This window comes from Myotis yumanensis, unplaced genomic scaffold (assembly GCF_028538775.1).
Source record: "Myotis yumanensis isolate MYYU_CA2020_CCGP unplaced genomic scaffold, mMyoYum1.0.hap1 SCAF_10, whole genome shotgun sequence".
NCBI lineage: Eukaryota > Metazoa > Chordata > Mammalia > Chiroptera > Vespertilionidae > Myotis > Myotis yumanensis.
In genome coordinates, this window is record NW_027223761.1 from 43,741,260 (window position 1) to 43,762,617 (window position 21,358).

Below are 21,358 nucleotides of genomic sequence, written 5' to 3' on the forward strand. Positions count from 1 at the left end.
CTTTTATTCTGTTTAAAGAGATTTGGTAAAGGGAAGAATCCCACTCAGATTCAATGAAACATATTGGGATACTTGGTTTTCTGTGTAAAAAAAAAAAAAGAAAGAGAGAAAACGTAGATCCTCACCTCACATTTCTCCAATTCTAGAAAGACCAAAGACCTAAACATTTTTTAAAACACACAAAACTTTAAAACTATTAGAAAAAATAGAAGAATATCAGTTCGATTTTTGGGATTAGAAAGTATTTTTTAGATGAGACCAAAAGGAAAAACCACAGAATGTTAATTTAATTCATGAAAATTTAAATCTGTATGACAAGATGCTATAACCAAAGTAAAAAAAAAAAAACAATCACAGAGAAAAGAGATTTGTAACATGTTTAACAAAGGACTAATATCCAGAATACAGAATTCATATTAATCAATAATAAGGAAATGAAAATAAGCCAATAGCATGTAATCATGCAATTCACAGAATTAACTCAAATGACTAGAGAGAAGGAGAAAAGGAAAAGATGTTCGACCACATTAGTAATCAGCAAAATAAAAGTAAAAGAAATGAAATAAAATTTCATACCAATCAGACTGAGCAAATTTTAAAATTTGACAATATCAAGTGTTGGGAAGGATCTGAAACAATGGGCATTAGTTAAAGCATTTTGAAGGGCAATTTTGCAATACCAAATAAAGACATACAACCTTGCAGTACTGCTTCTAAGTATATATGCCTGGAAAATTGGAATTTATAGGATGGGCAGGATTCTGTCAGAAATACTTTGTCAGGCAAAGATAAAAGGATTGGCATTCCCAAATAAAAATCTATAATAATAAAAGGGTAATATGCTAATTAGATGGGACGTCTTTCACATGTCCTTCCTGACAAAGCCGGGGCTGGAGGGAAGCCAGCCGGGGTCCCGGGTGCCTGCGGGCAGCCCGAGGGAAGCCAGCCCGGGTCCCCAGTGCCTGCAGGAAGCCAGAGGAGGGAAGCCCAGGTCCTGGGTGCCTGAAGGAAGCTGGTGCCGGCAGCCTGGGGAAGGAAGACCTACTCTTGCACGAATTTTTGTGCATCGGGCCTCTAGTAACAGTGTAAGCAAGTCACAGACAGAAAAACCATTTGAGGAATGACCAGGCTTTTTTCCAAAGTGGCTATACCAGCAGTATATGAGAGTTTCAATTTCTACATATCCTTGCCAACACTTGTTAGTATCTGATCTTTTTTGAAAAAGATTTTTTATTGGTTTTTATAGAGAGAGGAAGGGAGAGAGAGAAACACCGATGTGAGAATAATACAACCATCAGCTACCTTCTGCATGGCCCCCAAGGGATTGAACTGGAAACCTCTCAGTACATGCAACCAACTGAGCCACACAGGCCAGGGCAGTATCTGACCTTTTGATGACAGCTATCCTAAGGGTGTAAAGTGGTATCTCATTGTGGTTTTGATTTACATTTCCCTGATGACTATGATTTGTTATGTTGAACATCTTTTTATGTGTTTATTAGCCTTTTATATATCTTCTTTGGAAAACTGTCTATTCAGATTCCTCTTAGTTGGGTTGTCTTTTTATTATTGAGTTATAAAGTTCTTGATATATTCTAGATACAAGTTCTTTATCAGACAGATGATGTGCAAATATTTTATCCCATTCTGTGGGTTATCTTTTTGCTTTCTTGATGGTGTCTCTTGACACACAAAAGTTTTAAATTTTGATGAAGTCAAATTTATTTATTGTTTTCTTTGGTTGCTTGCACTATTAGTGTCATGACCTTGCCAAATCTAAGGTCACAAAAGACTTACTTCCAAGTTTTTTCTTAAAGAGTTTTAATAGCTTTAACTCTTACATGTAGTCTCTGATCTATTTTGAATTAAATTTTGCATATGATGTGAAGTATGGGCACTATTTCATTCTTTCATTTGTGGATATCCAATTGTCCCAGCACCATTTGTTGAAAAGACTATTTTTCCCCCACTGAATTATTTTTAGTATCCTTATTGAAAATCATCTACTGTAAATGCAAGGGTTTATTTCTGGGTACTCAATTCTATTCCATTAGTCCACATGTCTATCCCTATGCCAGAACCACACTGCCTTGATTACTGTAGCTTTCTAATAAGCTATGAAATTGGGAAGTTCTCCAAGTTTGTTCTTTATCAAGATTGTTTGGGCTAGTATGGGTCCTTTAAGTTTCCATGTGAATTTTAGAAAAAGCTTGTCAAAATCTGCAAACAATCTTGCTGGGATATTGATAGGGATTGTGTTGAATCTGTAGATCAAATCTTTCAATCCGTGAACATGGGAGGATTTTCCAATTATTTAGATCTTTAATTTCTTTCAACAATGTTTTACAGTTTTCAGAGTATATGTTTTATACTTGTTTTGTTAAATGTATTCCTTTGATACTTTGATAAGTATTATATTCATTTGATACTATAAATAAAATTTTCTTAATTTCATTTTTAGTATTACAACTATATGGAAATACAATTGATTTCTGTTTTGTATATTGATACAAATTAATTTGTGTATACGCACAATTGTTTTTTTGTTTTGTATCCTGAACTGATTTATTAGTTCTAATATTTTGGTGTGTGATTCCTCAGAATTTTCTATATGCAAGATCATGTCATCTACAAATAAAGATAGTTTTACTTCTTCCTTTCCAATTTGGATGACTTTATTTCATTTTCTTGCTCAAATGCCTTGGTTAGAACCTCCAGTTCAGTGTTCAATAGAAGTGGTCAGACTTGCCTTGCCTTGTTCCCAATGTTTAGAGGAAAAGTATTCACACTTTTTCTATTAAGTGTGATTATAGCCACAGGTTTCTCATTAATGTCCTTTTTCAGGCTAAGGAAACTCCCTTCTATTTGTAGCTTGTTGGGTTTTTGTTTGTTTCTTTGTTTAAATCACGAAAGGAAACTGGAGTTTGTCAAATGATTTTTCTGTGTGTATTGAAACGATTATGTGGTTTTTCTCCTTTACTCTTTTAATATGGTGTATTGCATTGACTGATTTTCCTATTCTAAATGGATCTTGCACTCCTGGGATAAATTCCAATTGGTCATAGTGTATAATATAATCCTTTCTATAAGTTACTAGTATTTGTATTTATTTGTTGAGGATTTTTGCATTTATATTCAAATGGGATAATGGTCTGCAGTTTTCTTTTCTCGTGATGTTTTTGTATCAGAGCAACATTAGCCTTACAGAATGAGTTAGAAAGTGTTCCCCCCTCTTCTATTTTTTTTTTTAAGTCAGGTCCTTTATGTCCCAATTGCATTTTTTAAAAAATATATTTTTATTGAAATTTTACAGAGAGGAAGGGAGAGGGATAGAGAGTTAGAAATATCAATAAGAGAGAAACATCCATCAGCTGTCTCCTGCACACCCCCTACTGGGGATGTGCCCACAATCAAGGTATATGCCCTTGACCAGAATCGAACCTGGGACCCTTCAGTCTGCAGGCCAACGCTCTATCCACTGAACCAAACCAGTTAGGGCCCTCTTCTATTTCTTAGAAGAATTTGTGGAAGACTAGTATTAATTCTTATTTAAATGTTTCTAATAACTTAACAATAAAGCTGTATGGTCCTGGGTTTTTCTTTGTGGGAAGTTGTTTATTTTTTATTTTTTATTACTAATTCTATTTGTTATAGGTCTATTCAGACTTCTGTTTCTTCATAAGTCAGTGTTGGTAGTTTGTGTCTTTCTAATAATTTGCCCATTTCACTTAGGAATCTAATTTGTTGTCATACAATTGGTAATCCCTTATAATCCTTTTTATTTTTATAAAGTCAGTAGTAATGTCTCTGGTATCATTCCTGAGTTCAGTAATTTGAGTCTTCTTTCTTTTTTTCTTGATCAGTCGGGATAAAAGTTGGTCAATTTTGTTGATCTTTTCACAGAACCAACCTTTGGTTTATTGATTTTCTCTATTGTTCTTATATTTTTTAATTTCATTGGTTTCTGCTTTAATATTTACTGCATTCCATTTACTTGCTTTAGGTTTAGTTTGCTCTGTTTTTCTCACTGTGTTATGGTAAAAGGTTAGGTTGTTGAGTTAAAATCATTCTTTTTTTAAATGTAGGTATTTATAGCTATAAATTTTCTTCTAAGTACTACTTTAGCTACATCCCGTAAGTTTTGATATGTTATGTTTCATTCATCTCCAAACATTTTCTAATTTCCCTTGTAATGTCTTCTTTGACCCATTGGTTATTTAAGAATGTGTAATTTGAAGCCTTCGGGGAGTCGACCAAGATGGCGGCGTAGGTAAACACCGGAGACCGCTGCCGCAAACAACCATTTCAAAAATACAACTAAAAGACTGAACGGACATCACCCAGAACCACAGGAAGGCTGGCTGAAGAGAGACTCTACAACTAGAAGGAAAGAGAACAGCAAATCGAGGCTCAGAGGCGGCGCAGTGTGGAAAATACAAAGGTACCGAGGTGCGCGCGAAAGCGGGCTGGTGGCTGAGGGCGCGGTTGTCGTTTTCTGTCGGGACTGAGTCTCAGACTCTGGGCTCCAGATCCGGGCGAGTCTCTAGGGACCCAGACTCAAACGGGAGAAGCGGGATTACCCGGCATCAGTTGGAACCTGAGGGCAGCTTTCTCTCCGAGGTTTGCAGCGGCTGCCGGGGTTCTGAGAAGCAGAGCCTCTGGGAACGGGACTGAGCGTGGCCATAACTGCTCCCTCCGCCCGCCCTGTTGATCCCGCCCCGCCCAAAGCCTGCGCACAGCCATTTGCTGATCGCCTCAGGCAAAGGCTGGATTAGCGCCTCCCCAGAAGACAGAGTTTTCCGCACAGCTGATTACTATAGCCAGCCGGCCTGAGGGTCAAATCCCCCTAGTGTTAACTACAACAATTAATGCTTGGCTAGAACAAGACTGCGCACAGAGACCACAAGGGGGTGCACCAAGAAAGCATAAAAGATGCGGAGACAAAAAAACATGACAGAAATGGAGGATATGGAGCTAAGAATCGCAATTTTGAGGGCTTGCCATAAATTTGTGCAGAACCTCACGAAAACTAATGAGACCCTCGATGCTACGATAAAGAAATTAGAAAGTAAGCATACACGGACTGAAATAAAGAATATTATACCCAATAGCAGACCAGAGGAGTACAATAATCAAACCAAAGATTCGACAAAAAACACCCAATTGGAAAAGCAAAATGAAAAAAGAATCCGAAAGTGTGAAGATAGTGTAAGGAGCCTCTGGGACAGCTTTAAGCGGTCTAATATCAGAGTCATTGGAGTGCCAGAAGATGAGAGACAGCAAGATATTGAAAACCTATTTCAAGAAATAATGGCAGAAAACTTCCCCCACCTGGTGAAAGAAATGGACTTACAGGTCCAAGAAGCGCAGAGAACCCCAAACAAAAGGAATCCAAAGAGGACCACACCAAGACACATCATCATTAAAATGCCAAGAGCAAAAGACAAAGAGAAAATCTTAAAAGCAGCAAGAGAAAGAGGCTCAATTACCTACAAGGGAATACCCATACGACTGTCAGCTGATTTCTCAACAGAAACTTTGCAGGCCAGAAGGGAATGGCAAGAAATTTTCAAAGTGCTGAATACCAAGAACCTACAACCAAGATTACTTTATCCAGCAAAGCTATCATTCAGAATTGAAGGTCAGATAAAGAGCTTCACAGATAAGGAAAAGCTAAAGGAGTTCATCACCGCCAAACCAGTATTATATGAAATGCTGAAAGGTATCCTTTAAGAAGAGGAAGAAGAAGAAAAAGGTAAAGATACAAATTATGAACAACAAACATGCATCTATCAACAAATGAATCTAAGAATCAAGTGAATAAATAACCTGATGTACAGAATGAACTGGTGATTATAATAGAATCAGGGACATAGAAAGGGAATGGACTGACTATTCTTGGGGGAAAAAGGGGTGTGGGAGATGCGGGAAGTGACTGGACAAAAATCATGCACCTATGGATGAACACAGTGGGTGGGGAGTGAGGGTGGAGGGTGGGGTGGGAGCTGGAAGGAGGGGAGTTATGGGGGGAAAAAAGAGGAACAAATGTAATAATCTGAACAATAAAGATTTAATTAAAAAAAAAAAAAAAAAAAAAAAAAAAGAATGTGTAATTTACTTTCCACATAACTGAGTTTCTCAAATGTGTTTCTGTTATTGATTTCTAACTTCATTTTATGTTTTTATTGATTTTAGAGAGGGAGGAAGGGAGGAGATGGAGAGGGGGAGAGAGAGAGAGAGAAACATGGATGTGAGAAACATTGATAGGTTGCCTTCCATGCACACCCTGACCAGGAATCGAACCTGCAACCTGGATATGTGCTCTGACCGGGAATCAATCCCATGACCTTTCAGTGTACAGGGCAATGTTCCAACCAACTGAGCCACAGTGGCCAAGGCTAAATGCATCTTTTTTTTTTTTTTTAAATATATTTTTATTGATTTCAGGGAGGAAGGGAGAGGGAGGGAGAGAGATAGAAACCTCCATGATGAGAGAGAATCATGGATCGGCTGCCTCCTGCACACCCCCTACTGGGGATTAAGCCCGCAACCCCGGCACGTGCCCTTGACTGGAACCAAACCCGGGACCCTTTAGTCCGCAGGCCGTTGCTCTATCCATTGAGCCACACCGGCCAGAGCTAAATGCATCTTTTTTTTATGCTCAAGTTGTTAGCACTCACTTTTACATGCATTTTATCATGAGGCCTGCACCCTTACAGCCTTTCTTTCCCAGTTGTGGGCTAAAGGCAAGAAATCAAACATTTTTGGAATGTGTATATGTTAAATGTTAATACCTGAGTGACTGCCTTCAAACGTAAGTTAAGTATACAAGCAGTGCTCAATTCAATTAAAAATTCACATGAACACTTAATGTGTTCTAGGTGCTACAATAAATGCAAAATGAAAGGACATAATCCCTATCCTCTACGAATTCACCATCTAATGGGAGAGACCAGCAAGTACAAAAGTAACTCTGGTACTAGGCCTCCTGGGTAAAGGCTATCACAGGAGATACAAAGTGTTGTAGGAGAACAGGAAAAAGAATTTTAGCATTTACTCTAGTTTCCTGTCCCTCCAACCTGGTCTGGCTTTTGAAATGCAAGTTAGCTATAAGAGAGACCTTAAGTAGAGAGTTATTTATGTCCAGGCATTTATCTTCCCCTATTGTTATAATTCAAACAAGTAACACTGCTGTGGACATTGAGAGCAAGTGTCAAACTAAGGCAAACTGTAACGTGTTACAGAAACACCACAAGTTTTATTATGGGCAGATCTACATTCAAATCTGAGCTCTTCTAATTATTAACTCTGTAACTTTGGGCAAATCACTTCAAATGTCTCAGTTCTAATGTTTTTAAAAATAGACACGCTCTGCCCTGGTCAGTGTGACTCAATCAGTTGGACCATCATCCCACACACCAAAAAGTTGCAGGTTTGATTCCCAGTCAGGGCACCTACCTAAGTTGTGGGTTTGATCCCTAGTCAGGGCCCTTATGGGAGGTAACCAATCGATGTTTTTCTCAATCTCCCTAAATTCAATAAAAAAAAACATATCCTAAGGTGAAAAAAAAAAAAAAAAAAGACAGAATCATTAATCTATTGCTTGGTAAAGATTTTCTGAGTCCCTAACCCTATGTCAGGATCAGTGCCTCTTTTTATTTTTCTTATCTGTACATGGGTTGGCTAGGAGGGTAAGCAGGGCAGTTCTGAACTTGCTTTGTAGGTTCCCATCTAAACATTCCTATCAAGAGTCACGAGTTTTCTATTCTGGCCCTTCTGTAGTAGTGATCCTAGTCCAGTAAGAACAGGGGCACCCTAACTGGTTTGGCTCAGTGGATAGAGCGTCGGCCTGTGGACTGAAGGGTCCCGGGTTCGATTCCGGTCGGGGGCGTATGCCTTGGTTGCGGGCACCTCCCCAGTGGGGGGTGTGCAGGAGGTGGCTGATCGATGTTTCTCTCCCAACGATGTTTCTGACTCTCTGTCCCTCTCCCTTCCTCTCTGTGGAAAATCAATAAAATATATTTAAAAAAAGAGAAAAAAAGAGGGGCTCTGAAGGCAGGCAAATGTGGATTCAGAAGTCAGCTGTACCACTTACCAGGCATGAAATCTTAAGCAAGTCTCTTTACCTGAGCCTCAAGAATACAGGAATATCCTATACTGTAGGCTAAAAAAATTAAAGAAATAGCATGCAAAATGCATAGCATAAGTATTTGGCACAGAGTGCTAACTATTTCAATAAATGTTAGTCCCCCACCTCTACCCCTTTCATTAAAAGTTCCCTTTTGAAAATGGCTGTGTTTGCCCATGGACTTTAAGGCATTTAATGAAAAGTTTCTAGAGCTTCAATCATGTCCCTTACCTTCTTCCATTTCCTCTCCCTAACAGGGCATGGCTCCAGGTGATTAGGCCTACTGCCATTTGGCCAATCACAAACTGGACAAAAGCAAGCTCCTAGTGAGCATGGCTTTTTGTGGAAACACTAAATCAGTCACTGTGCTTTGAATACAGGTAATTTGTATACTGTTGTGTGTATATGTGTATTTATAATCTTTTGTGCACTGTAAAACATTCTTGTCCCTTTTAAAAATTTGTAAATAAAAGTGTCCCCAAGCTTTTGCATTTTTATTTCTCATTCACCTTCAGTCTATTATTTTTGCTTTGTGCTACTGGTTAACAGTGGGGGTTAAAGCAACCCAAATATCTACCAATAGGGCATTATCTGAAACAAATCTAATTTTAAGTGAGAAAACTGAGGCTCTGAGAGGTTAATTTACTTACAATTATATAAGTGACAGTTAAGATGGAAATCAGATCTATCTGATAAAGAAGAATAAATGTAGGGGAATGGTAAACTCTATTTCTATAAGTTATTTTATTTTTTACTCTTAACACTAAGGAGGCATCAGTAGATCTTTCTTTGTACAGTAAAAATTATGCTGTACACTCTATTGGATTGAATTAGAAGGTGCACTGAATTATGGTTAACTCATTGCCTCATCATAACAGCTGAGTAATTAGATCAATCTAATTTTCTGAATTTTATTGCTTGTTTTATTATGGCCTATAATCAGTTGAAATTACAATGGGAAGTTCAAGAATCTTACACAAAGACAACATGAAGAGGAAAGAATATTTCCTAACTCTGAGTAGCTGGATGATCCCAGGCAAATTACTTAACTACTCTGCACCCGTTTCCAAATCTGTAAAATGGGAATAGCATTATCTTGCCCTGTAATTACCAAGGTGTATTTAGTTCAGAAATCCCAGCACTAGGAAAAAGGGGGATTTCCCAAGGTTATAAGAAAATTACCTGAGAAACACATGCTGGCCTCAGTGCTCCCAAGAACTCAGTGAAAGGCAAGACCATGCAACCTGTCTCTTAAGCCAGAGGAAGCCCAGGATAAATCCAGATTCCTCCTCCTCCCTCAATCCTCAAATCCAATGTCAAGTCCTTACTCACTCCTATTCCACAAATAGTCAAAATCTACTGTATGCCAGACTCTGTTCTCTCTAAAAATGTCTCAAGCATGTCCTCTCCATCCCAAATACCACCCCTAGTTCAATACTGAACTATTTTAAGAGCCTTCTAACTTACCCTCTAACTGCCATTTTTTCTCTCTCCAATATATCTTCCTCACACAATCCGAGAAATCTTTCAAAAATGCCAATCTGGTGGTCAAGTTCCAAACTAAGATAACAGTTGTTGCCAAGGATAAAGTTCCAAATTTTTCAGTATGCCCTCCAAGTCTGGCCACTATCCATGAAGATGTCCTATTTCCTTTCTTGCCAATCCTGGCCTGGCACATTACACTTAACCAACACCAAATGCACAGCTGTTCTAGCATACTCCATTCCACTGCTCTGTTTCCATGTCACTGTTCAGGCTGTCCTCAATTATTCAATTGTCCTTTCCTTGCCTTTCACTTCATTTCCTTATCCTCCCTTGACCTTTCTCTCTCCAGGCTAGATTAGGGGTCCCTCTTAGCTGGCTTTTCTTATAATTCTTATCAAAGTATATTTCCATTTTTTTTTTCAAATATGCATGCCCCAATTTGGTGTATCTAATATCAGTCCAATGATGACCTTCTAGTTGTGGTGTCCTTTGTTCTTACATGGCCCTGACAGGGGCTACTGCTTGGGTTCTCCCTGTCCAAACCTATTCTTTTCAATTTCCTTCCAACCCTAATCACCAAGTCTGTGGCTGATGCCATGTGTCTGACCAAGACAGACTCACCAGTTAACTACCATTTCTCTGCTGACTCAACTCCCAGTGCAGAAAAAGGAGCATAGAGCTTAGGTTCAGATTTAAGCTCTAATCCCAGTTTTGCCATTTCAAAATCTGTGAATTCAGGCAAGTTATTACTTCCATGGATTGACCTTCAGCTTCCTTTTATGTAAAACTAGAGGCCCGGTGCACAAAAATTTGTGCACTTGGGGAAGTCTCTCAGCCCAGCCTGCACGCTCTCACAATCTGGGACCCCTTGGGTAGAGTCCAGTCCGATCGCAGCATGGCTCTGGTTCCCACAGCTCCCTCCTGCTGCCGCACCACGGGCGGCCGGGGCCCACAGTTCCCTTCTTCCACCGCCGCGCCGCGGGAGGCCGGGACCCAGGACTGACTCCCATAGCAGGCCGCCAGGACCTAGGACTGACTCCTGCCGTGGGCCGCCAGGACCCAGGACTGACTCCTGCCACGCTGACCGGGACCCTAGCCTGGTGTTTGGTCGTCTGTCCAGATGTTTAGGTCGTGATGGACCCTGGCTCTTTATATATTAGGATGGAATAATAGTTACTTTGCAGAGTTGAGATGATAATAATACAGTAATAAAAACAATATTGTTACTTAGTAGTAAGTATGTTGCTGAGCACTTTACATGGATCTTATTTAATCCTCTCACCTCCTTCATAAGGTAGGCTCTACTATTAACTTTATTTTATAGATGAGGAAAGCAACTAGAGAAGCTAATTAACTTGCCCAAGCCACTGTGATAGACCATGAGCTGGATAACCCCACACTCATCCCAACCCACTCTGCCCTTTGACTACTGAGGTTGGAAAAATGAAATACTTTCTCAGCCTTCCTAGCACTTAGGAATAGCCAGGTGGCCCAGTTCTGACCAATGACATATACACAGAAGTCTCCTGAGGGAGTTTTAGGAAACCCTTACCTTCCTAGTAAAAGAATGAACATTACTGATGTTCCACTACAACCCTTTTTCCTACCTTGATCATAGACACGATGCCTATAGCTATAGCAGCATCTTAGATCAAGAGGGAAAAGTCAGGAGAGTCAGAGGACACTGGTCTTGAAATCACTGACCCAATAAATAAATACCACCTGCCATTGATCTCCAGACTTCTTTTTATATGAGAAAAATATATTCCTTATTTGTTTAAATTACCATTAGTCAAGTCTTCAAGTGGTATCTTCAGGCACTTTATAAGTGATGTACAGTAATCAAATGGAGCTAAGATTCAAAACTATGCAGTCTCACCCATTAAGTTATATGAGAAACACTTACCACTAGATCTGGTAGGGAATAGGTACTCAAATGATGAAAATAATTACAATAATATAAATTACTCAACCTTCTTCTTTGAGGCTCCAAGCTCATAGGCAAACTCAGGACTACCAGCATCCTAAATCACAACAGAGTTGCATCTTTTAAATACTGTGCCCAGCCTCTTCTCTGCATTTCTAAAGTCAGTTCTCCCAGCTTAGAGTCAACACTAAGGAGGGATGAGGGAAGGAAGGTCTGGAGTCAAGTCTTGGCTATTAACCCCTACCTATCTCATGGGACCACGAAAACTCCAGGCCTCCCACCATGCAGACGTAATATGACAGTTCAAGGAACTCAGCAAAAACTTACAATCATGACTGCACTTGTGATGCAGTGAAGGCCCAAGCTTCTCTTTGACAGCCAGAGGCTTTTGGAGGTAACAAGAAGTGTGGTTTTGAGCTTAAACAAGACCAAGGATTATTGATTTTTCTGCCTCTTTTCTGCTGAGAGCAGTAATAGCAAAATTTTGATTTAGACACTTAAATTCAAGTACCTTCCCTACCAGCTGAGCAATTTTCAAGTAATCGTACTTTTGACCTCACCCAACATGAGTCCTTTAAAGCCCATTTTGGGGGCCAATTATTTGGTTTTCCTAAGATGTGCAAGGAAGAAGATAGGATTGTTGACCATCTTCTTGAAACTGTAGCTTCTATTCCTGTGTCCAGGGTTTAGAGCTGCCTACTTACAGACCTCTGAATCTATCTGAGAAAGGGTCTTCCACTCCTATCATAGCTGACACATGTGTCATACCGAATACGTGGCTTCTGTTTCTAAAGCTGTTTGGAACTCAAAAGGTATTTTCCATAGGAATTATGACATTCATGAAGGCAAGAGTCCCAGACAAGCACATAGAATTGGGAGAGAAGAAAAAGCCTATTTATTGAACACTTACTACGTAATACATATGAGCATCAGAATCATCTAGGGAGCTTATGGAAACACAGATTGCTGAGAACAACCTCCAGAGTCTCTGATTCAGTAGGTCTCGGGCAGGGCCCAAGGACGGCATTTCTAACAAATTCCTAGGCCTGGGACTACACTTAGAAGCCACTGACTGCTATAAGGTATAAGTCAGTCACTGAGACTTTGGAAACTCACAACTAGCCACCTTCAGATGTTGGAAAAGACTCTCCAACTCTAAGAAGAGATTCACAATACCATGAAATTAATCTTGCTTACAGTCTTTTAAAAACAAACACACACACACACAAACCCAAACAACCCTCTCCAACACTCCCTGCCCCTCCTCCCCTAAAAGCCAGTAGTGACAGGTTTCTTCGTGCTTCTCTTTAAGGACCAGATTCCAAATACTTCAGGACACTGGGCAATGCCTGTGGGTCTTCAGAAGAGAAATTCTCTTAGGAGCTCCAGGCAACACACCCTGGAAGAATGGACAAGCCTACAATGGAGGTTCACCAATCTCCCTAAGTGTGCACAGACCACGTTAGCTGCTACTAAGAAAAGAAAAATATTTAAAAGAATGATTCTCAAGGTTTGTCCAAAAGACAACTGTGCTCACGACATTAATGATCAGGGGTGAATGGGTACAAGGATGGAGAAGAGAGAGGGGATGAGAATGTATACTAGGGGATGAGTAGAGAAACAAAAAAAACCAAACAGATAATTCTGAGATACCGGTAAAGGCAGCTTAGGAGCTGTCAATGGGATCCAGGTGGACTGAGACACTGATTCCTTAAGCTCTCAGGGTATCTGGGAAGGAAGTGAGGCACAGGGGCTCCTGGGCAGCTTGTTTTTTACCCAGAGTTCTCTACAAATATCATTTTCTGTGTGGAAGCACTGGCTTACAGCTAACCGTGGATCACGGCTTTAGAGAACAAAAGCGTTTATTCTAAACTCAGGGGTTACTTTGCCAGAGATTTATGGACTTCTGAAAAGGCTTCAGTATTAGGGGCCTAATCATTTATTCATTCAGCCAATCGATATTCACTGAGAGTTTACTTTGTGTTAGGCACTGAGGATACAGTGAGTGCCTGCAAGAGCAATGAGTGTTACAGAAACATAAACAATTATAAGGCACCAAATAATATAAACTAAATGTAACTTAGTGGTAAGAGCATGAAACATCCAAATTTAGACTTGGTTCTGGCTCCTCTGCTTTCTGGCTCTGTGACAGGAACAAGTCTTCCATTTTTCTTGATTTGTGTCCACATATATTAACACTTGGATAATAAGGATTAAGTAAAATAATGATGACACAGTTCTCAAACTGGCACAGGAACCCATAAGAGTACTAAACAATACAGGAAATGAAAGCCCTGAAATAAATATGCTGCACTTATTTAGGATGTTAATAATAGAATTTTGAAGATAAGATATAAATTTCAAATAAATTTTAACCTTGGAGTACCTACTCTGGACTATGGGGGCATCAATGTAGGAATGAATTCCTTCTCCTCTGATGTCAGATATACTTGGGTAAGAAACACTGCATGGCTGACGATGCATGCTCACAAACAGCAACCATTACTGTTAATAACAAATAGCTGTTATTATTAACCCATCCACAGCAACAAACTTACTCTGCAGTGCACGGGCATAAGAGGGTGTCCTCTTTACCCAGGCATCCTTTGTTTCTAAGCTCTGGACTTCTTCAATTCCTGCCCCAAACCTAGCTATAATTACTTGGGAAGTGGAACTCCAGGTAGCAAGCTAATTCTGTCCCCAAATGCCAGGGAGTTGTCTTCAAAACACACAAAAAAGAAGTTCCAGCACTAGTAAAGTTGCTAAACTCATCAACCTCCTGGCCTCCCCTGGGGCCTCGGCTGCCCAAGCAGTTAACCTACAGGATAGGAACAGTCAGTCCAATCACAGACCCAGTGCCATCCTGACTAGCTCTGTCTTATTTAAAAAGCTCTTGGAGATCATTATCTCCTTAAAGTCTCATAAACAAGTGATAGGTAGGGTAGGTGTTATTTTTCCTACTTTATAAAGAAAAAAACCAAGGCACTTGGAAGTAAAGTGAGTTGTTCAAATTTAGTTAGAGGCAGAGGCAGGACTCAAACTCAGGTCTTTTGACTTAAAAGGGGGGAGAGGCACTCTCCCCACTACATTAAGCAACAAAAATCATTCCAATGAGAATCTGTGCAGCATAGCCAAAAGCTCTTCTGGTTCTTTATCAAGATCCCACCAGTTTTCAGCTATATTCAGGACCACTAAATTATATCTCAACTGACTAAGAATCTTAAGTAACTAGTAAAAAATTAAAATAAATTGCATGAGAATATTTAGCACAAAAAGGAAACTCACTCACAGGTGGTGGCTATGGCTATAACTGCCCTTTCACAGGAGAATATTTGTGAAAAGACTTCCATGTTTCCTACTGATCTTGCCAAGAACGTCAGGAGCTCTGGGGCAAGAAGCCGAGGGCTGACAGAAGGTACTGCCACAGGAGGAAGGGTTCTGAGCTTACCTCATCTTCCCTGTTTCTGATCCTTCATTAATACGAGGGATTCCAAAAAGGTACACAGAAAATGGTGTTCAAGAAGAAGCAAAAGAAATAGATTAAGGAAATGAGTGAGCCAGCTGTTTTATAAAAAAAGAAAAGAGATCTAAACAAAAATTTATAATGTCCAGAATGTTAAGAGCTGGAAGGGAAATTGTTAAACAACTCATAGCCCGACCGCCGCCCCCCCCCCCCCGAAAAAAAAGATTAAAAAATAAAAAATAAAATAAGTAACTCATAGCCTGAATGGGAAAGTGAAGGCAAAAGAGATATGGCAGGATTTGCCCCAGTATCTTGCAGTCATTAGTAGCAGAACCAGACCTGGAACTGAGACCTCATGCTTCAAGCCCAGTTCCATACTTGACTTCTCAGAAGCCTTTCTTGACATCAACCTCTGATGGAGTTGTGGCCTCTCCCCTAAATCCACCATGTTTCCACAGCAATCTGTACATCTATTTATTATGTTAGGTTCTTGGAATACAATGGCACATCCCTCTAAGATAACTCTTTTTTTTTTTTTTTTTTTAAATATATTTTATTGATTTTTTACAGAGAGGAAGGGAGAGAGATAGAGAGCTAGAAACATCGATGAGAGAGAAACATCGACCAGCTGCCTCCCGCACATCCCCCACTGGGGATGTGCCCGCAACCCAGGTACATGCCCTTGACCGGAATCGAACCTGGGACCTTTCAGTCCGCAGGCCGACGCTCTATCCACTGAGCCAAACCGGTTTCGGCGCTCTAAGATAACTCTTATCTTGGTGTACTATAATTGTCTCCTTATAAGTGGAGTCCATGGAGGGACTGCTGGCCAGGAACAGGCTTCTAGCTCCTCAAAGGTGAGGCTCCCTAGTCCTAGAAATTGAAAAGATAATCCTCTTCCCTAGCTTATCACTGGGAGCTGTGAAAGGAGCACTTTTTTTTTCTTTTAGATTTTTTTGATTATTTTTTTTTTAATCCTCACCTAAGGATATTTTTCCTTTGATTTCTTAGAGAGAGTGGGAGAGAGAGGGAAAGACAGAGAGAAATATCGATGTGAGAGGAATACATCAATTGGTTGATTCCTGCATGCACTCTGACCAGGGCCCAGGCTAGGGAGGATTCTGCAACCAAGGTGCCCTTGACCAGAATCGAACCCAGGACCCTTCGGTTCACAGGCCTATGCTCTACCCACTGAGCCAAACTGGCTAGGGCAAAGGAGCACATATTTTAAGACAGATCAGCTTGCTATAATAGAAAACACATATAAAGACCCAAGTTCAAATTTTTCCTCATCCTTTAAAAGGTATACTATACACTGGCCAAGTCATAATGAAAGGGCGAGGGCTATGCCCTCTATCTTGCCTGTATCCTCCAGAGGACACACGAGGACATTTGGCCACGCCTCCGCGCCATCTATGAGACCAGCCCAACCCCAACTCCTCATCGACACGGACCAGGAGATTGGGTCTACATCAGAAGGCATCATCAAAAAACTCTTGAGCCACGTTGGAAGGGTCCCTACACTGTGGTGCTAACGACCCCCACTGCTCTCAAGGTAGATGGCGTCGAGACCTGGATCCGGTCAGCGGACCCATCCACGGTCCAAAAAGACTTCATCACCAAATGGAGCGTCGATCGAGATCAACGCAACCTGCTCAAGCTCAAGCTATGGCGTGGTCCACCTGCCTGATGCTGGTAACATGACTCGTGATCACTCCTGTCGCCAGGAGCCCCCACAATAGACTTAGATGATACCTGCATCTTCATGGACATGGCTCCAAAGAGACAGGAACAATTTATAGGAAGGCCAAAAATAAACTTTAATAGAATGTGGCTGCCTGAAGCAGCCATAATGCCAATATCATGTTTCATTGTATTAATATGTTATATTAATCTTTAATTCTCTTGCAGGTTTGAATGTGTGCTGGCTGTCCTGGAAGGAAACTATGTGGGGTGACCCCCAAAAATAAAAAATAGCTAACCGCCAAGAGGACAGGTGTCCAAATGGGCAGGAACAGTGCCCATCAGGTTTTGGTCTCTGTTGAGAGACAGCTAACAGTTGGCAGCCTGTAATACTGTCTTGCAGGCCTTTGTGACCATGGCCATGTCAGGGGTAGTAAGCTGGAAAAGGCCTATTTAAAATAGAAAGTCTGAGGCGTGGTTATGCATAGAAAGAAAATTTAATGCCAACAATTACTGTTTTATCAAAAAGAATTGGCAAGGAAAGTCAGAAAATCTTAAAGTAGATCAGTATGTCTTTCTTCTTATGTAATTCCTCCGAAATTTGGCAATACATTTCTTTGCATAGATTCAATAAGACCGGTTCCTAATAGTGGTTTTATTAACGGAAAACTTTGACTGGAACATCATGTTTTAAAGAGCCCTGTCTGAGCTCTAAAGACTTGAAGCCAGTAAAAATGCCACGAAGAAAGCCTGGTGTCCTGCTTGGAAGCCCTGAAAATAGCTGGCGCTGGAGCGTCAGGCCCATGCCCTACCATCACTGGCGGTTGGTAAAAATAGAAGGGGAGCAGTAGGGATGCCTCTGCGTTCCTGCGGAACCCCCACACACTCTGGACCGCAACAAGTAGGAGGGCTACTGAGATGGGCTTAAAGCCTAGAGCGTGGGCTCAGGTGGAGTTGCTACAGGTGAGGGATTCACCTAACTCAGCAGATACTGCAGGTGGGCCTGATGGCAGCTGGGTGGCGTGGCTTCCTGGCCCTACGGGGCACATTAAGATTCAACCATGAGATTCCAGCAAAGGTAGTCAGTTACCATTCTTGTTGTGTTTATGCAAACATCAGGACAGTAGATAAATTAATCTTAATTTGGCTTTTTAATAACCATAAAGAAATTAAAAAAAAAATCCTATTTCAATAAAAATTACTAAAAATAAAATAGTTTCTTTCCCTTCCACCAGACCATTTATTAAAATATGCCCAGTAGGGGCCTCTAGCAACGGTGGAATAAAAATGCAGTCCGACTCATGATTGAGCCGGAAGTTCCAAGACAAAGGGGGGAATGAAAGGGCGAGGGCCATGCCCTCTATCTTGCCTGTATCCTCCATGTTGGGGCCACGTGCGGCCTTCTTCCCGGAAGCCCAGGCCTCTGCTGGCCATGCCCGGGATTTTAAACTAACCAATGACAATCAAGGGAAGTGCGTGCCGTAGATATGACCACATCCTGTGTAACAAGACCCGGCTTGCGCCTGGCCAATCGGCAGGGCCCACAATCCCCTCGCTCCACCCCCCTATTTAAGCTGGTTTTTTCCCACGGGAGGACACTCTGTTCTGGTCGGTGGGCTGGCCGGGAGCAGAGTCGGGTTGGCGCCCCCAATAAAAGGACCTTCTGCTTTTGCATCGAGCTGGCTCCCAGTGTGGTACTTTGGGGATCCTGGAATCTGGGCATAACAATATGACCTGAATTAAACTACCAGTTTCTTTAACTGTAAAAAAAGTGTACTACTGAATTTATGATTAATAATATTATAATTAGTATATATATGAAGTACCTAAAATGTAATTGTCAAGTACTTTTTAACATAATCATTACTGTTACTAACAATAAATGTTTACTCTAATGTACTGTACTTGGCATTCCCACTTGGATCTTCTATATCCAGCAACGTGAAGGAAAAAATAACCTGAAAATTTGCCTACTACATAACACCTAGAAAAACTTGATCAAACAAATACTTTGTTATCTAACAAATATAGGCAGAGTTGAGACTTTAAGAAAGAAAAATATCTCAAGGAGTTAAAAGTACAGAGGAAACTAAAAATCAGGCCCTCTCTTAGAGAGCTTGGACTGCTTCAGGAAGGTTTTCTGTCTGGGCAATCCAAGGGCTTGCTTTTCAAGTCACAGAGTGTGGAACATGAGGCTTTGGGCCTTGGAGAGGCCTACTTTCTCTAATTCAAATTCCCCTGCATAAAGCTGGGACCTTAGAGAATATCATATTGTCAAAAATAAATAAATAAACTGGCTCAAAAGTACAAAGAGACAACAGGAAGCTTAGGTTAAAAAAGAAAATTTCCTTAAGAATTTGAACCTTAGCTTCCACCCTCGCTCCTGAGCAGCTGGCGGGCACCACAGATGCGGCTGGCTCAGCTTCGTTTCCTCTCCTTTTTCTCTCCATTTTCCTTCTCCTTCCCCGGAGGAGAAAACAAATAAAGAAGAGCAAATAGCCAAAAAAAAAAAAAAAAAAGAATATGAACCCTTGGCCTATGAAGATTGAATTTATTCTAGTTGTGTGTTTATACTACCTGTGTGGTCCTAGAATCTCCAGCAGAGAAATCAACTTAAAACACAGTTCCAGGCTGATAATATTTCTTGGTGATTAGTAGAAACAAAGGCAACCCGTCCTCTCTTCCTCCAGAGAAGTACTAATCACATTTAATTCTCATGACTACTCTATGAATTAGATGATACCATTCCCACTTAGAAAAGAAAAATTAAATTTAGGGAGGTTTACCAACTTGCCTAAAGTCACCTCACTATTATGTAACAAAGCTGGGATTTGAACCTGGTTGTTGTTCATTCAATCGAAACACATTTACCTAGTTCTACTATGTGCCATGCAAAGACAGATCTATTCCCTATCCAATATACCACACTGCCTAATCTTCTTTGTGCAAACAATTAGATAAATGCAACTATTTTCTTCTTTCTCAAGTTTAGCAGTTCAGTAAGAATGAATGCAGTCAAGAGTCCAAGGAAACCCACAGGATTACTCTGGGCTCTGTTTCCCAAAGCAGCTCAGTCCTCTTCTGGCAAAGGAACTTGGGCTGCTGAACACGCTGAACTGGAAAGGGAGACAGCAACAGGCTCCCTAAGCTAGTGAGGCATGGGGTTTTGCCCAGTGGGTCCTTGTTACTGGAATTAATTTTATTAGAATAAATACACAGAAGTTCAAAGAGAAAATGTTTAACATTAAGGCAGAATTGGGATAATAAAGCTGTTGTGATAAACACAAACATAAAACATTGAAAGTTAGTAACGACCGCTACAGTTACATCAGGCTCAACCTCCAAAATATTTCTGAATGTTATTTAGGAGCATTGAGAAAAATCCTGATTTACAAGTAAGTAGCTGCAAATGTTAGCAGTATTTTAAAATTAATATGCATTCTTTGAAGCTTAAAGTAACACATTGATCATCTTATGTGTATGTGTGCTTTATATAAATAGTTCTAAATATTTTTAAAATATAAGATAATATATTTGAGGAATTTCTGAAGCACCCTTAGTGCTCTTTCTTATAGGACAGTTGGAACGACCCAGGAGTTCCCTGAGATCCCTGCCACCAAGACCATTATTAATCTACTTTTTGAACTTCATTTCCCACTTTTCCCCTTTTCTACTCTTCACTCCAGCTAACCTCAAGTATTGACTATACCTTGAGCAAACTTTCTTACTTCCACGTGCTTGTTCATACCGTTACCTTCACCTTCGACTTAAATTCATGATATTTTTGAAGGCTCATTATATGTTAAGCACCATGCTAGCAACTTAATATATATTTTCTCACTCACTTTCACTACCATACATCCAACCCATCTTTATTTATTTGTAAATCATAACAACCGTTATTAAGCACTTTGTACCAAATATATGCTGAGTGCTTTACACTAGCTCATTTAATCCTTACAGCAGCCTTATGAAATAGTATTGCTCTCATTTTATAATGAAAACACTGAGGCTCTGGAAGGTAAAAAACTTGCCTAAGGCCAAGTAAGAGAGAGAATGCTTCCTGGAAAAGTGCTTATCTGGGCCTCAAGCTGAATTCTTGAAGAATAAAGTGAAGCTGTCAGGAGACAACAGCATTCGAGACAGAGGGACAACACGCACAAAGGCAGAGAAGTAGGAAACAGTTTGGTATGCTGTTCAGGGGGAAAATTAATCAGCCTTCACAATCAGCAGACCTGGGCTCAAATATCTATTTTTATTTTGTATTGTAGCCTCTTACTGTAACTATGACATTCTCATCTGTGACATGGTGATGATAAGTACTTTACAGAAATGCTTTAAGATTAAAGTGCCCAGTCCTGACCAGGTGACTCAATTGGTTGGAGCATCGTCCCATAAACCAAAAGGTTGCAGGTTCGATTCCTGGTCAGGGCACATAGCTAGTTTGTGGGTTCGATCCCAAGTTGGGGCACATATTCGAGGCATTCGAGGCAACTGAGTTTCTCTCTCACATAGATGTTTCTCTTTCTCTCTTTAAAAACCCATAAAAACATATCCTCAGGAGAAGATTAAAAAAAAAAGAAAGATTAAAGTGCCCAGCACAGGCCCAGGCCCATAGTAGGTGTGCAATAAATGAATGTTACCTCCCTTCCTTTCCCTTAGCTGACAATTA

At 40.4% G+C, this 21,358-nt stretch overlaps 1 protein-coding gene across 4 annotated transcripts in view; it reads right to left on the bottom strand.

Annotated features, from left to right (window-relative positions):
- The window catches only part of FAM168A (family with sequence similarity 168 member A), a 176,956-nt gene that overhangs the window by 36,895 nt on the left and 118,703 nt on the right, over window positions 1–21,358 (bottom strand). The gene's annotated exons all lie outside the window — the stretch shown is intronic.